This window comes from Coregonus clupeaformis, unplaced genomic scaffold, assembly GCF_020615455.1.
Source record: "Coregonus clupeaformis isolate EN_2021a unplaced genomic scaffold, ASM2061545v1 scaf3075, whole genome shotgun sequence".
Classification (NCBI taxonomy): domain Eukaryota; kingdom Metazoa; phylum Chordata; class Actinopteri; order Salmoniformes; family Salmonidae; genus Coregonus; species Coregonus clupeaformis.
Window position 1 is genome coordinate 30,708 of NW_025536529.1, and position 16,313 is coordinate 47,020.

At 50.4% G+C, this 16,313-nt stretch overlaps 1 pseudogene; it reads left to right on the top strand.

Moving 5' to 3' along the window:
- The first annotated feature begins 4,196 nt into the window (after positions 1 to 4,196).
- Positions 4,197 to 8,963, top strand: LOC121566093 (annotated as a pseudogene).
- The last annotated feature ends 7,350 nt before the right edge of the window (positions 8,964 to 16,313 follow it).

Consider the following 16,313-nt stretch of genomic DNA (forward strand, 5'->3'; position numbering starts at 1 on the left):
GAGTCCCCTGTAGTCGATGCAGGGGCGAAGAGATCCGTCCTTCTTCCCCACAAAGAAGAAGCCAGCACCAGCAGGAGATGAAGATGAACGGATTAATCCTGCGGACAGAGAGCCATTGATGTAGTCCTCCATGGACTTTCTTTCAGGAGCAGACAACGAATAAAGACGACCCCTTGGAGGAGCTGTTCCAGGGAGGAGGTCGAGTGGCACAGTCGTACGGTCGGTGAGGGGGCAGAGATGTGGCTCTTGCTTTGTTAAACACCTCTCTGAGACCATGGTAGCATTCTGGGACATTGGAGAGGTCCGGAGCGGAGTTAGTAGGTACTGGCCGAGGGGTAGTGCGGCAGCAAGCAGGCAGGTTCGGTGGCAGTCCTCTCCCCACTCCCTGATCACCCCGGTCACCCAGTCGAGCTGAGGGTTGTGCCGGGGCGGAGCCATGGGTAACCCAGGATGAGGGGTTGGCCTGGAGGGGGGAGCAGGTGAAACTGGATAGTTTCTTGATGGTTTCCGGACAGACCCATCGAGACCGGGGCCGTGACATGAGTGACCGATCCGAGTAAGTGTCCGTCCAGTACCCGGGCAGGAATAGGAGGTGTCAAACGGAGGTTCTCCAGTCCCAGTTGGCGTGCCAGCTTGACGTCCATTATGTTGGCTTCGGGCGCCAGAATCCACCAGAGCAGCCAGGGTGTGAGTTGAGTCAGAGAGGCGGAGGTGAACTTGCAGCAGGGGTTTGCGGTCGGAGGACTGGATGGTCATTGAACTCGACCGGACTCCCCCTACGCCCGGTGAGCTTCGGCCCTTTAAAGGGCAGGTTACCACACGATGTCCATCACCTCCACAATAGAGGCAGAGGTTTGAGGTGGAAGCGGCGCTGGCGCTCTGCAGGAGTGAGGGAGGCTCGCCCAATCTCCATAGGCTCAGACTGATCAAGCTGACCTGGGTGAGTGGCAGTAGATGACAGGAGCCCAGTCGGATCTCTCCGAATGCCGGTAGTAGGTGGACCTTGGCGCCCCCTCTCACGACGACGGGTCTGTATCCTTCTGTCGATCCTGACAGTCAGTGCGATGGCTTCATCAAGAGTGGAAGGCAGTTCATGGGAGACCAACTCGTCCTTGATATAGTCAGCCAAACTATGGAAGAACGCGTCTCTACCAACGGTGTGTGTTCCAAGAACTTCGTCTAGCCAGGGTTCGGAAGTCGATGGAATGGTCTGCGACTGTACGTCTGCCTTGTCGAATACTGAACAGTTCACGAGACGCCTCTGCGGTGGGTGAATCCAGGTCAAACACCTTCAGCATCTCCTCAGCAAACAGGTCGAAGGTTGCACATGCGGGGGTTTGACGTTCGAACTCTGCTGTTCCCCAGAGTCGAGGCTCGGCCCGTCAGGTGAGTGATGGCATACCCAACTTTAGCCCCCTCCGTGGCGAAGGTCCTTGGCTGCAAGGAGAACTGAAGTCGGCAGCTAGTCAGGAATGGCCGGACCTGGGTTGAATCGCCGTTGAACCGCTCGGGGTTTCCAATCTTGGGTTCGGAGCAGCGGCTGCAATGACCGGGGCAGGTAACTCGGGGGGCTGGGCTGGTGGGCAGACTGGCTGGGGTAAGGTTGGTGAGGAGTTGAATGAGCATGGCGAGGTTGTTGCTGCTGCTGGAACTGCTGCTCATGCTCATCGGTTTCCATGTCGGGAAAGTGTGCGCTGAGTCCATAATGGTCAGATCGTACTGTCACGGCTCAGACAGACGACAAGAGGACCACAATTGCGTCACACCAGAAAGTTTATTTAAACTTAAGGGAAAAGGGGAAGTAGGGGAGTGAGTGAAGGCTCCAGGGGTTATCCCGTCCAGTGTGCTGGGTCTGTGCCTCCCCCAGTGGCAGCGATGCGTCCGATGGCGCCGGTGGTTGGTGGTCCAGAAGTCCTGGGGGGAGGAAACACAGACACAACGGGGCGGATGAAAACAGGCAACAGTACAGTTCAAGGGAATCCAAAATACGTAGTAGCAAGGCAGAAGGCTGGTCAGAGTTACCGGGATTGAAGAGTAGTCAGGAGTCGTAATGGCAGAAGCAGGTCTGGATCTCCTAAGGCAGAAGAGTCTCCAATAAACAGGCAGGTCCGGGGTCACAAAACCAGGGTGAGCCAGAAGCGCGAGCAAACAGGTTCCGGGTGAGAGCTTTGCAGACGATCTGACACCGGAGAGCTGAAAGACAGGGCCTTAAATACTGGGAGAGGTTAGTGGGTAATGCAGCGCAGCTGGCAGAGTAATTAGAGCCGAGCAGAGCAGGGACAGGTGGAGCTAGTTAGGCTGAGTAGAGAGAGGGAGGTGAGCAGAGTGGAAGATAGTGGAAACCAATTAAGGTGGTAACCCGGTGGAGTGAGAGGGCTCATGACAGTTATGGCTAGGCTCAATTAGCCGAGTTAGCTAGCTTCTCTCAGTTTGATACAGTCAAGACAGGTACTGAATAATCGGATTGGATGATAAATAACTACCAAGAAGTTAACAGTGGTTGCGGTCTCTCTCTCAGGCTCATGGTGCTTACTCATACATTCACACACACACCGAACGGCCTCCACTCCCTAACAACCTCGCTCTCGCTCTCTCCCCTCCCATGGGTCCCGTTGAATAAAGTAGCAAAACAATTGGCTTTTCTGCTGCTTCCCTCACTCGGATCAGACCAGTTGTCCTTTCGGGAGAGGTTTTAAAAATGTATGCATATTGGGTCCGGGGCTTTCCCGTGTCCATTTCGGAACAGGAACTGTAACTCCCATAATTATTTGTCCTCATCATTCAGATTATTCAAATTAAATCATGATGTGATTAGAGGGACAATAGAGCACTGAGTTCCAGGCCATTAGCAAGTTTGGTAGGCTATCCATCAGCACCGTTCATTTGCGCAGTTTTGGATTGGGAGTACCTTTACCAACGGGAATTTAACTGCGGTCACGACTCGTGACTGGCGGTAATAAGGTCACCGCAACAGCCCTAGCCCTAATCTGTGTGTCAACGCCACCTCTAGGCTCTGTTTCAATGTCCACACCAACTAGCACATGTATGCATTGGGCATGATTTCTTTGTGGTATAAAAGTATGGACATTGGCATGTAGTGCAATGGTCTCAACCCCTTGGGTTGTTTTTCTCTCTGTAATCGGATAACTTGCTTCATGTTTTTGAAAAATGCTTCTGGGAGTTTTGGAATGGGGAGACTCAGCTAAATGTAAAGACACCTGGAGTAACCTTTACTGAAGGAGAGTCAGTCAAAGTCAGTCATAATTACACACGTTTACACATTTTACATGGTAGTCCTAAGCAACAAATACGCCACTGGCAGTAGTTCATGTGGCAAAAATTGGCCTACCTGGTATTAAAGGTAGACTCAGTGGGATGACGTAGATGCAGAAAGTAAACAGCATAGTGGGTCAATTTCCACAACAACTAAGAGCGTTGAAGTGCGAGGCTCAACTTCTCCGCTGTTTTGGTCCCTTGGCTACCATGCTGTAACAGTGCGACTGTGTGAGCAAAGTATTTTATCTCGCTCATCTCAATATCTGCGGTGCTGCTCGTGGCAACATACATTTCACTGAGTCTACCTTTAACTAAGAACTAACAAATTAACCTTTTTTTCTTGTGTGTTAAGTATTTTAACAAAAATGTTAACTGTCCCATATGTTAGCCTACTTAATTGGAACTTGTTTCCATAACAAAACAAAATGTAAGTACTTTTTTATATAGTAACCTTATGATTGAGATGTTATCAAAGTAGCCTTAATGGTGGACTGTAGAACAAAGCACTTCCTAGATTTGTACTTTGACCTACTATAATGGTATTGAATATTGCTCATACTTTAAATATGAAGATATTGGACACCATAAGTTGACTAAACATCTCCAAGGCCCAAGAGCTTGTTTGGTATCTGGGTTTTGCTCAAGTCTCTCATTTTAACCATTGTGGTACTGATCTCTGGTGCTGGAATGTGGTACTGCAATGGGTTGACAGAATTTAATTTATTTGCTTCTTTCTCCCTGTGCCCATGCATTCTTAGTCTTATACCTCCCCTTGGTTTTCTCTTCAGATTCCGCTCCTAAAACATCCTTCTTTCAATTCCCATCATACCCATCTTCCTCCCTCCTTTCTCAGCCTCTTTTTTTTTTTTTGTGTGTGTAGTCATTCATGGAAGGACCCTAAAAAAAAGATGTGCCACTTGTTATTTGCTGTAGCTTGTTGTAAATGTCTTCAGAACACAAAAAGCCATCTGTCTTGATCTAGATTCTAACCAGCTCTCCTCCTCCTAACCTCGCTCCTCCTCTCTGTAGCCGTTGCGCCTGACGCTGCAGAGGGAGTTCATCAAGTCTCTGATGGGCATCGGAAAGCGGCTGGCCACGCTGCCCACCAAGGAGCAGAAGACCTGGCAGCTCATCTCAGAGCTGTCACAGCTCAACCACAAGCTGCCAGCCCGCGTCTGGCTGCCCACTGCAGCCTTCGACCACCACGTGGTGCGCGTGCCCCCACACACAGGCCGTGGTGCTCAACTCCAAAGATAAGGTGAGGCAACTTGTTGTAATACACATGTATAAGGAGGTACACACACACAACAGGCTCCAAAAACAAGGTGACCAGAATGCCTAGTAGTTTGACACGATTAATTAGTTAACTCATTTGTTAGTTTGTTATTTATTTCTGAGGAGCCTGGAGTTTAGATGGAGTGGGCCCCAATGCTCTTTGTCAATGGGACTTCCTGCATAAATGTACCTTACAAAAATTGGTCTAGAACTCCAGTGACCTCTTCATTCTCCCCTTCCTCTCAGGCCCCGTACATCATCTACGTGGAGGTGCTGGAGTGCGAGAGGTTCGAGACGTCCGGCATTCCCCTGCGCATCCCGGAGACATGCATCCGCAGCGCCCGCTCTGTGGACAACCTCCTCCCGGAGTGCGTTGGCATCACAGCCGAGCAGCGCGCGGCAGTTTCTCCACCGTGCCCAACTACGACAACGACGGCGAGGCCTGGGCAGTGGATGACATCGGCAAGTTGGAAGTGGAGGTGGGTACCCATGACAACCACATGGTGGCACCGTCTGACTTTAAGTCACATTTTGATGACTAGGTTGTTGGGGAAGGAGGAGGTGAATCAGATATGAATGTACTTTTAACTCTGGGGTCCTTCTATGGTTTCAGCTCCCAGAAGGCCACACCAGTAGCAGTGACAACATCTCCCAGTTCTCTGTGGACAGCATCACCAGCACGGAGAGCAAGGAGCCTGTCTTCATCGCCGTGGCGCTCAAGGAGCCCTGGCAGGAGAAAGTCAGGTGGGTGATTGGTACATAGAAATATACACTGCTCAAAAAAATTAAGGGAACACTAAAATAACACATCCTAGATCTGAATGAATGAAATGATCTTATTAAATACTTTTTTCTTTACATGGTTGAATGTGCTGACAACAAAATCACACAAAAATTATCAATGGAAATCAAATTTATCAACCCATGGCGGTCTGGATTTGGAGTCACCCTCAAAATTAAAAAGTGGAAAACCACACTACAGGCTGATCCATCTTTGCTGTAATGTCCTTAAAACAAGTCAAAATGAGGCTCAGTAGTGTGTGTGTGTGGCCTCCACGTGCCTGTATGCCCTCCCTACAACGCCTGGGCATGCTCCTGATGAGGTGGCGGATGGTCTCCTGAGGGATCTCCTCCCAGACCTGAACTAAAGCATCCGCCAACTCCTGGACAGTCTGTGGTGCAACGTGGCGTTGGTGGATGGAGCGAGACATGATGTCCCAGATGTGCTCAATTGGATTCAGTCATAGCATCAATGCCTTCCTCTTGCAGGAACTGCTGACACACTCCAGCCACATGAGGTCTAGCATTGTCTTGCTTTAGGAGGAACCCAGGGCCAGCATTTGGTCTCACAAGGGGTCTGAGGATCTCATCTCGGTACCTAATGGCAGTCAGGCTACCTCTGGCGAGCACATGGAGGGCTGTGCGGCCCCCCAAAGAAATGCCACCCCACACCATGACTGACCCACCGCCAAACCGGTCATGCTGGAGGATGTTGCAGACAGCAGAACGTTCTCCACGGCGTCTCCAGACTCTGTCACGTGCTCAGTGTGAACCTGCTTTCATCTGTGAAGAGCACAGGGCGCCAGTGGCGAATTTGCCAATCTTGGTGTTCTCTGGCAAATGCCAAACGTCCTGCACGGTGTTGGGCTGTAAGCACAACCCCCACCTGTGGACGTCGGGCCCTCATACCACCCTCATGGAGTCTGTTTCTGACCGTTTGAGCAGAGACATGCACATTTGTGGCCTGCTGGAGGTCATTTTGCAGGGCTCTGGCAGTGCTCCTCCTGCTCCTCCTTGCACAAAGGCAAAGGTAGCGGTCCTGCTGCTGGGTTGTTGCCCTCCTACAGCCTCCTCCACATCTCCTGATGTACTGGCCTGTCTCCTGGTAGCGCCTCCATGCTCTGCACACTACGTTGACAGACACAGCAAACCTTCTTGCCACAGCTCGCATTGATGTGCCATCCTGGATGAGCTGCACTACCTGAGCCACTTGTGTGGGTTGTAGACTCCGTCTCATGCTACCACTACCAAAACATCAGCCAGGAAGCATAGGAACTGAGAAGTGGTCTGTGGTCACCACCTGCAGAACCACTCCTTTATTGGGGGTGTCTTGCTAATTGCCTATAATTTCCACCTGTTGTCTATTCCATTTGCACAACAGCATGTGAAATATATTGTCAATCAGTGTTGCTTCCTAAGTGGACAGTTTGATTTCACAGAAGTGTGATTGACTTGGAGTTACATTGTGTTGTTTAAGTGTTCCCTTTTATTTTTTTGAGCAGTGTAATTACTAGAAGAGACAAAATGGATGGGCATACACAATCCCCCACCCGAGGATACATGTCTGTCCCACTTAGTGCAGCGAAGACAACACATTGTGGCATTGTAAAGTCATTTGCTGTGTCTCACTATTTCTTTCCGCTCTCTCCATCCCTCAGGCGGATAAGGGAGGGCTCCCCTTACGGTCACCTGCCAAACTGGCGGCTGCTGTCGGTCATCGTGAAGTGTGGGGACGACCTGAGGCAAGAGCTACTGGCCTTCCAGGTGCTCAGCCAGCTACAGGTACTTGACTCTCCACAGTAGAGTCCCATTCCACAGAAATGCTCTGAATTATTTATTCTTATTAGCATTCATTCAATCACTAATTCGCTCCACTACTCCCCTTTCCTCTCCAGTCCATCTGGGAGCAGGAGCACGTCCCCCTGTGGATCAAGCCCTATAAGATCCTGGTGATGTCATCGGACAGCGGGATGATCGAGCCCGTGCTGAACGCTGTCTCTCTGCACCAGGTGAGCAGAGAAAATGAGATGGACCCAATTGTGCACTTGAAATCTCATGACAAAGTTGCCTAACAATAACTTCAAGCCGAGTTGTTTAGCTATGTAATCCAGTACCTCTTGGGATGAAAGATTTTGATAATCTAAGTAATGGTTGATCACGCACTGGAATTTCGTGTCAGTTGCTAATTTTAATGGAATGCCGTGTCGGTAGCTTTTTCTAATGGAATACTGTGTCTGTTACTATTTCATACAAAATGCTGTTTCTGTGCTCCAGGTGAGGAAGCAGAGCCAGCTGTCTCTGCTGGACTACTTCCTGCAGGAGCATGGCAGCTACACCACCGAGGCCTTCCTCACCGCCCAGTGCAACTTTGTGGAGAGCTGCGCCGGCTACAGTCTCATCTGCTACCTGCTGCAGGTTAAAGACAGGTGGGCAGCCCTCCCTTTTCACCCCTCTTCAGTGTCACTCGTTACATTACTCACATGTTCCATTTCCCCTCTTAGCTTCCTTTGTCTTTGAGCCTGTTTGGCTACATTTACACAGGCTGCACAATTCTGATCTTTTGCCAATAATTGGGCAGAAGGTCAGAATTGGGCTGCCTGTGTAAACACAGTTTTTGTGGTCTGATATCAACTACCACATCCCACCCTCTCCTCTATTCCTATACCCTTTACTCAGTTCCCCTATCCCTCTTATCTCCTTTCTGTCTTTCTCCAGACACAATGGAAACATCCTCCTGGACTCGGAGGGCCACATAATCCACATTGACTTTGGCTTCATCCTGTCCAGCTCGCCCAGGAACCTGGGCTTTGAGACCTCCGCTTTTAAGCTCACCAGCGAATTTGTGGATGTGAGTCAAATGAATTATACTGCATGCGAATTTGCATTGTCATATAAGTGTAAACTGGAGAACACTGTGGAATTGATCATACAATCTAGCTAGAAACCTCACAAAATGTTCACTGCATAAATGCATACATTTGTTAGTGTTCAAAGATGCTATTAGCGAGTTTGCTGGTTAGCTGCAGTAGCCTGCATAACCTGTTGGTTTTTTATGTGTAAAGACTAACCTCTGTTGTCTGTGGTTCTCTCAGGTGATGGGAGGCCTGGATGGAGACATGTTCAACTACTACAAGATGCTGATGCTCCAGGGCCTGATAGCTGCTCGCAAACACATGGAGAAAGGTGGTCCAAATAGTGGAGATCATGCAGCAAGGTACTGTTAGCTAAAACGGTATATTAGCATGACCAGTGTGTTGTGGTGTTTTTCCATAAACATTATCTATCTGCCCGGTTTCTCTGTGGTCTTGGGATTGCAACTCCTCTGACTCCCTCTCCCTGGGTCTCCCCTCTCTCCTCCCCCACCAGGCTCTCACCTACCCTGCTTCCATGGCTCCAGCACCATCCGCTACCTGAAGGAACGTTTCCACATGAGCCTGACGGAGGAGCAGCTACAGGTGCTGGTGGAACAGATGGTGGATGGCTCCATGCGCTCCATCACCACCAAGCTTTACGACGGCTTCCAGTACTTCACCAACGGCATCATGTGAACAGTTCGACACCAAACTCTACTACATGGGACAACCACATGGGAGAGCAAGTAAAAATACATATAAAGATTGTGGTGAACATGTGCATATGGACTCACGCATGTGTGCTTGCCAAAGCAGCACATTTAGGAAAATGGACTTGTGTATAGACTAGTGCTACAGGACCTGTTTGCAAACTCGGTATGTTCTTTGTCTTAGACGGACCACTGTTTACCCCCTCCTTGTTTTGGCCTTGTGGAGGGGGAGTCCGCACCTCCTCTCCCTCTTGTCCTCCTATCCATAGGACATTTACCGCATTGACTGTTCTAAAACGAGGCATAACGCACAGTTCAAATCACACACGAAAAGGATAAGTATCAATATCGGAGAAGGTACTTCATTGAAAAGGGGGAGGGGCAATGTGGTAGTGGTCTATATTCAGAGGAGCCAAGAAGACTTTTCTCAGAATGGATGAAAAATGAATAACTGTAGATCAATTGTGCAAGAGCATCACAAAGCAGTACATATAGAATATATGTACTTATTTTTGTGCTTAGAGCAAAATTGACTTTGAGAAGTTGAGAAACCACTATGTAACGACAACGAAAGCACAAGACATATCAATTGCTGAGGTTTTCTAATGGACATTTTCTTTGTTCTCTGAAAGTTCTGTGGTTATCAAGAATGAGCCAACCCGAAGAGAGGGGAAAAGGGACTATAACAACCATTGGTGTATGAGTGTTATCTGTCTGGAAAACAACTCCTTAATCCAAGGTTTTTATGTGTTTTGAACGATGTTTAAACTTGAACTGGAAAATTGAACTAGGACCAACTAATCTCTTATTAGGGGTCCAAGCATGCAGCAAAGCTGCTGGTTGTATGTGTTTTTGTTCCCATCCTTAATAGCAGGTGCAGTTTCATTTCAATCTGGGTTTTGGACAACTGGGGCTCATTCAGTAGAGCACATCTGTAACGCACTTAGTGTTATAGATAGAAATGCAATGAATAGAAAAGAGACTGTTCTCTATCGTCACAGTTCAATTCTCTAGGGACTCTTGTCCTTACTGAATAAGCTCCATGCAACAGTCTGTCTAGTATGTGAAACCATCAGGAAGGGCAGGACATTTTACCATTTGAATATGCCGACTGTGTCATACCAACATGCATCATGTAGATATTTTCTAGTTTTACTCTGTAAACCACCATACTTGAAGGAACATTAATGTAGTAATGAGCCTCATGCACTTGATGACAGTTATGTTGAACCAAAATGGCTACCTGTGGTTAAATTTACAAAACCATTACAATGGATTTATGCAAAAACTCAACATTGCTGTTCCACTAATGTTAGTCTTTAATCTCTAACGAAATGTGTATATTAACACATTATTATTATTGTATGTTATGTTAACTTAGGTTGCATATTTAAAGAATGCTCAAACGTTCCTCTGGTTGGCTCTCGGATGCATTCCTGTGAATAACTCGGGTGTCACGCTCTGGCTCCGGGACTCTGTATGTTGAGCCAGGGTGTGTTCGTTCTGTGTGGGTTGTTTCTATGTTGGGTGTTCTAGGTTGTTGTTTTCTGTGTTGGCCTAAGTGACTCCCAATCAGAGGCAACGAGTGTCAGCTGTTTGCTGGCTGTCTCTGATTGGGAGCCATATTTAAACTGTCTGTTTTCACTTTGTGTTTGTGGGTTCTTGTTTCGAGTTGGTTGTGTTATACCATGTACTGTCACGTTTCCGTCTTTTGTTGTTTTTGATATCGTTTCGATTAATAAATGAGTATGTTTGCCTGCAACGCTGCGCCTTGGTCTACTCCTTACCCTGACGTTCGTGACAGAAGAACCCACCAAAACTGGACCAAGCAGCGTGAAGAGGAGAGAGGAAGGACCTGGGATCAGTGGAGTAGGAGTTTCGACTGGGCCCCGCTAAGTGAAGAGAAGAGAGGCTGGTCTATGGAGCAATGGATTAAGAGTCTTGACTGGGCCAAGCCAAGCGAAGAACAGAGAGGTTGGACTTGGAAGCAGTGGAGTGAGAGTCTGGCGAGAACTAGGGAGGCCTGGTCCACGGGGAGGAGAGAACCCCAGAAAATTTTTAGGGGGGGCTCACGACGTGGGCGACGGGGCAGCCGGAGGCCGCGATGGAGCAGTCCAGCGGGTGTGCAGAGGAGGCCGCCAGGTTGGGGCCACTGGTCACAGAGGAGAGGGAAAGTGTGGAGGCACGGCGAGAGGTACTGGGGTGTGTTACCAGTCCGGTCCGGCCCGTTCCTGATCCCTGCGTAGGGCCAGTGGTGTGTGTCCCCAGTACGCCGCCTTTCCTGTTCCTCGCATCGAGCCTGTGGTGCGTGTCGTCAGCCCGGCCCGGCCTGTTCCTGCTCCCCGCACCGAGCCTATGGTGCGCGTCGCCAGCCCGGTCCGGCCTGTTCCTGCTCCCCGCACCAGGCCGATGGTGCGCATCGCCAGCCCGGCCCGGCCTGTTCCTGCTCCCCGCACCAAGTCTGTGGTGCGTTTCGTCAGCCCTGTCCGGCCCGTTCCTGCTCTCCGCACCAAGTCTGTGGTGCGTTTCGTCAGCCCTGTCCGGCCCGTTCCTGCTCTCCGCACCAAGTCTGTGGTGCGCGTCGCCAGCCCAGTCCGGCCCATCCCTGCTCCACGCACCAAGCCTACGGTGTGCGTCACCAGCCCGGTCCGGCCTGTTCCTGCCACCCGCACCAAGTTTACGGTGTGCGTCGCCAGCCCGACCCGGCCTGTTCCTGCCACTCGCACCAAACCTACGGTGCGCGTCGCCAGCCCGACCCGGCCTGTTCCTGCCACTCGCACCAAACCTACGGTGCGCGTCGCCAGCCCGGTCCGGCCTGTTCCTGCCACTCGCACCAAACCTACGGTGCGCGTCGCCAGGCCGACCCGGCCTGTTCCTGCTACTCGCACCAAGCCAGGGATGCGAGTCGTCAGTCCGGTGAGGCCCGTTCCGGCTCCACGCACCAAGCCAGGGGTGCGTATCGTCAGCCCGGTCCGGTCCGTTGCTGCTCCACGCACCAAGCCAGGGGTGCGCATCGTCAGCCAGGTCCGGTCCGTTCCTGCCTCACGCGCCAAGCCAGGGGTGCGCGTCGTCAGTCCGGTACATGATCAGGTACAGGTCAGCTGCTCCACAACGGAGCTTAAGCAATCTGCTCCGTCGATGTCCAGTCCAGATCCAGCCAGCGGGGTCAGACCGGACCAGGGAAGCTATGGGGGATTATGGAGGGGTGGTGGTCAAGCCCGGGCCGGAACCGCCGCCGAGGAGGTATGCCCACCCAGCCCTCCCTGTTTTGCTCTTTTTTGAGGCGCGGTCGCAGTCCGCGCCTTTAGGGGGCGGTACTGTCACGCTCTGGCTCCGGGACTCTGTATGTTGAGCCAGGGTGTGTTCGTTCTGTGTGGGTTGTTTCTATGTTGGGTGTTCTAGGTTGTTGTTTTCTGTGTTGGCCTAAGTGACTCCCAATCAGAGGCAACGAGTGTCAGCTGTTTGCTGGCTGTCTCTGATTGGGAGCCATATTTAAATTGTCTGTTTTCACTTTGTGTTTGTGGGTTCTTGTTTCGAGTTGGTTGTGTTATACCATGTACTGTCACGTTTCCGTCTTTTGTTGTTTTTGATATCGTTTCGATTAATAAATGAGTATGTTTGCCTGCAACGCTGCGCCTTGGTCTACTCCTTACCCTGACGTTCGTGACAGAAGAACCCACCAAAAACTGGACCAAGCAGCGTGAAGAGGAGAGAGGAAGGACCTGGGATCAGTGGAGTAGGAGTTTCGACTGGGCCCCGCTAAGTGAAGAGAAGAGAGGCTGGTCTATGGAGCAATGGATTAAGAGTCTTGACTGGGCCAAGCCAAGCGAAGAACAGAGAGGTTGGACTTGGAAGCAGTGGAGTGAGAGTCTGGCGAGAACTAGGGAGGCCTGGTCCACGGGAGGAGAGAACCCCAGAAAATTTTTAGGGGGGCTCACGACGTGGGACGACGGGGCAGCCGGAGGCCGCGATGGAGCGGTCCAGCGGGTGTGCAGAGGAGGCCGCCAGGTTAAGGGGGCCACTGGTCACAGAGGAGAGGGAAAGTGTGGAGGCACGGCGAGAGGTACTGGGGTGTGTTACCAGTCGGTCCGGCCCGTTCCTGATCCTGCGTAGGGCCAGTGGTGTGTGTCCCCAGTACGGTCCGGCCTGTTCCTGTTCCTCGCATCGAGCCTGTGGTGCGTGTCGTCAGCCCGGCCCGGCCTGTTCCTGCTCCCCGCACCGAGCCTATGGTGCGCGTCGCCAGCCCGGTCCGGCCTGTTCCTGCTCCCCGCACCAGGCCGATGGTGCGCATCGCCGGCCCGGCCTGTTCCTGCTCCCCGCACCAAGTCTGTGGTGCGTTTCGTCAGCCCTGTCCGGCCCGTTCCTGCTCTCCGCACCAAGTCTGTGGTGCGTTTCGTCAGCCCTGTCCGGCCCGTTCCTGCTCTCCGCACCAAGTCTGTGGTGCTCGTCGCCAGCCCAGTCCGGCCCATCCCTGCTCCACGCACCAAGCCTACGGTGTGCGTCACCAGCCCGGTCCGGCCTGTTCCTGCCACCCGCACCAAGTTTACGGTGTGCGTCGCCAGCCCGACCCGGCCTGTTCCTGCCACTCGCACCAAACCTACGGTGCGCGTCGCCAGCCCGACCCGGCCTGTTCCTGCCACTGCACCAAACCTACGGTGCGCGTCGCCAGCCCGGTCCGGCCTGTTCCTGCCACTCGCACCAAACCTACGGTGCGCGTCGCCAGGCCGACCCGGCCTGTTCCTGCTACTCGCACCAAGCCAGGGATGCGAGTCGTCCAGTCGGTGAGGCCCGTTCGGCTCCACGCACCAAGCCAGGGTGCGTATCGTCAGCCCGGTCCGGTCCGTTGCTGCTCCACGCACCAAGACAGGGGTGCGCATCGTCAGCCAGGTCCGGTCCGTTCCTGCCTCACGCGCCAAGCCAGGGGTGCGCGTCATCAGTCCGGTACATGATCAGGTACAGGTCAGCTGCTCCACAACGGAGCTTAAGCAATCTGCTCCGTCGATGTCCAGTCCAGATCCAGCCAGCGGGGTCAGACCGGACCAGGGAAGCTATGGGGGGATTATGGAGGGGTGGTGGTCAAGCCCGGAGCCGGAACCGCCGCCGAGGAGGTATGCCCACCCAGCCCTCCCCTGTTTTGCTCTTTTTGAGGCGCGGTCGCAGTCCGCGCCTTTAGGGGGCGGTACTGTCACGCTCTGGCTCCGGGACTCTGTATGTTGAGCCAGGGTGTGTTCGTTCTGTGTGGGTTGTTTCTATGTTGGGTGTTCTAGGTTGTTGTTTTCTGTGTTGGCCTAAGTGACTCCCAATCAGAGGCAACGAGTGTCAGCTGTTTGCTGGCTGTCTCTGATTGGGAGCCATATTTAAATTGTCTGTTTTCACTTTGTGTTTGTGGGTTCTTGTTTCGAGTTGGTTGTGTTATACCATGTACTGTCACGTTTCCGTCTTTTGTTGTTTTTGATATCGTTTTGATAAATAAATGAGTATGTTTGCCTGCAACGCTGCGCCTTGGTCTACTCCTTACCCTGACGTTCGTGACATCGGGCCAATCCAGAGAGAGGGTTGTCCTTGAGCAGATTATGTAAATAATGGGAGTGTTTCTCTCATTCCTCTGTCTGTTGGACTGTTTTATTTCTCCTTGTTTTGAACAGTATGAGCTCGCTATCACAAGTCAACTTCCTTGATTTATGTGAATTTTTAAAATATTACTTCTTTTTTTTTTCAGTCTCAAACACAAGCATGTATTCAGTATTGAAGAGAGCGGTTTCAAGAGCTACATGCTTGGATAACTTATTATCTGCTCATGTCTTATGTTTGAAAGCTAAGTCGTTGGTGGGGGGCTTTTGTGTGTAGAAAAATGGACAACTTGTCTCTCCAAAATGCAGTCATTCCTGTGAGCAAACAGATGCCTTGATGTACGGGAGGTACAACTTTTATCAATGCAATAGTTGGGACAAGGGTGTACAGGTCATGTACCCAGGAAGTGCTTTTATCAGTTTAACACTCCTGCTTACTTTTCTCTAAATACTACTTCATTGCCTTTCCCTTCATTCATTCCAACCCAAACATTATTCTGTAAGATTATATAAATAACTAAAGTGCATTTATCTTTGCTGGAGCGGGTTCTGTCAGTCAAACCTGGGTGTTGATTTTGATGTCTCCCCATTCAGAACCATGGAGAAGCAGAATTTTTGTCTTCGTCCAGTGTCACACCAGATAAATGCTTGTCCATTCAGATGGCCCTGAGGCCAAGGGGTATATTCAGTGCAGAACAATGTTCAGACTGCTCCAGATAGAAATGTATTGTATAGATCACACTTGTTTCAAATCGAAAGTGATGTCTGCTCTATATGTATGATTTTTGCCTTCAAAGTTCTGAACATTGTGCCTTCCTGAAAGAGACATGGTTTTAGACGGAATTGGTTCACACCAAGCAAAGCATTTATTCCAGTAAATTAGCTATGGTTGATATGGAGTGCCTTGACCTTGATACTAAAGACATTTAGAATGTACAGGGGAAGAAATATTGTCCACTTTACATTGTATCAAAACACTAACACTTAAGAAGCGTTCTAATTCTGTTTCACTTTTCATTCACGTGGTACAGAGACTGACCTTTTATCATGTCGAGACTAAATGCATGACTCATTCAATAAATCGGAAATTGTTTAGTTTTTTACTTTTCTTGGTTTTTAACATTTTGATAAATATGACATATATAGACATTCATTCAGACTAGTAGTTTGTGTTGCAGTAGATTTATACAGTTTCCCATAAAGGATAGACTAGCCTCGACTATTGTTAGTTCAGCAGTTTAATATGGAATGACGCTCAACGTGCTATGGTAGGCTATTGTAATCAACTGCCGATTTTAAAAAAATATTATGAATACTAATAATTTGCAGCGCTGATTCCACTATGGCTGTGTTGAGACGGGCAGCCCAATTCTAGTATTTTCACTAGTTGGTCTTTTGACTGATCAGCTCTGATGTGATTGGTCAAAAGACCAATTAGTGAAAAAATATCAGAATTGGGCTGCCTGTGTGAATGCAGCCAATAACTTCTAATGCTAGGGTTATAGCTACTTTGTCTGGGCATGGACTCTACAAGGTGTCGAAAGCGTTCCACAGGGATGCTGGCCCATGTTGACTCAATGCGTCCCACAGTTGTCTCAAGTTGGCTGGATGTCCTTGGGCCATTCTTGATACACACGGGAAACAGTTGAGGGTGAACAACCCAGCAGCGTTGCAGTCCTTGACACACTCAAACCGCATGTGCCTGGCACCTACTACTAGGGGTGTAACGATTCGTTTTAACAACGATTCGATTTGTATCACGATTCGTGGTTGTCGATACGATTCAAGGACGATATTGGTTCATTTAGAACGATACGATCCGAAACGATTCAGTGACTTGAAATCGATTC